This window comes from Lactuca sativa, chromosome 2 (genome assembly GCF_002870075.4).
Source record: "Lactuca sativa cultivar Salinas chromosome 2, Lsat_Salinas_v11, whole genome shotgun sequence".
NCBI classification, from domain to species: Eukaryota; Viridiplantae; Streptophyta; class Magnoliopsida; order Asterales; family Asteraceae; genus Lactuca; species Lactuca sativa.
The window spans coordinates 26,104,645-26,105,930 of NC_056624.2; the positions used below are offsets into that span (position 1 = coordinate 26,104,645).

The 1,286-nt window shown below is 41.2% G+C and overlaps 1 pseudogene; it reads right to left on the reverse strand.

The window, feature by feature from the left end:
- Positions 1-323: 323 nt before the first annotated feature.
- LOC111888737 (tubulin beta-6 chain-like) lies at positions 324-1,013 on the reverse strand (annotated as a pseudogene).
- Between the last annotated feature and the right edge of the window lie 273 nt (positions 1,014-1,286).

Below are 1,286 nucleotides of genomic sequence, written 5' to 3' on the forward strand. Positions count from 1 at the left end.
CGAACACTTGGATCACTTAAATCATAACACCAACATCCGAAAAGGGACAAATTCTTGCTTCCCCAAGGCGCTAAGCCTCATGAAAACTGATGATTGGGCCGCAACCCCGAATAATGAAGCAAATCCAAAACCAAGTGCTACACTTCAGATGTCCTATCAATTAAGTTAAAAAGAGAATAAGTCAAAACCGAGGAAAAAACCTAGTGATATGAAGAAAAACAAAGACAATCACCAATCATACATAACAAAAGGTCAAAACCCAAAATCACTTTGTTTTTTTTCTCACAATAAAAAATCCAATAATCATTTTACATTTTACATTTTTATCTCTCATACTCCCCTTCCCCGTCATCCTCATCCTCATATTGTTCCTCATCCGCGGTTGTGTCTTGATACTGCTGATACTCCGCCACCAAATCATTCATATTATTCTCAACCTCCGTAAACTCCATCTCATCCATCTCTTCCCCTATATACCAATGCAAAAACGTCTTCCTCTTAAACATAACCGTAAACTAATCACTCACTCGTCTAAACATATTTTGAATTGAAGTCGAATTCCCATTAAAAGTCGACACCATTGAAAGACCCATTTATGGGATATCACAAATGCTCGATTTCACATTATTAGGTATCCATTCAACAAAATAAGACGACTTTTTGTTTTGAATGTTTATCATTTGTTCATCGACTTCTTTCGTGCTCATTTTGCCATGAAACATGGCGGGCACGGTTAGGTATCGCTTGTGGCGAGGGTACGCGGCACACATTATGTTATTTGCATCCCACATTTGTTGTGTGAGTTCGGGGACGGTTAGGGAAATGTATTTTTGGGACCCACGGGTGGTTAGAAGGTCAGGACCGACCATGAAGAAGTGCAGGAGGGGGAAGGGGATTAGGTTTATTGCAAGTTTTCGGAGGTCGGAGTTGAGTTGACCTGGGAAACGGAGGCAACGTATTACGCTACTCATTGTTGCAGAGATTAAGTGGTTTAGGTCACGGACTGTGGGTGGAAAAAGATAAAAACGTATTAAATGCAATAAATAGAAATGTACTTTACTTTCATTTCTTCCTATTGAAACTAGTTTTAAAAATCTACCCAACTAGCAATGGGGTTAGGTTAAGGCGGATCAGTGTAGACTGAAGACCAAGAGACCTAGGGCGTCCGGATAGGTTGCAGGCCTGAGAGGCATACTAGTCAGGCCGAACGCCCGAAGAATGGTCCAAATAGGTTGCAGGCCCGGTGAGGCTTTCCATTCATGATGAAGGTGATGGGTTTTGGTCAT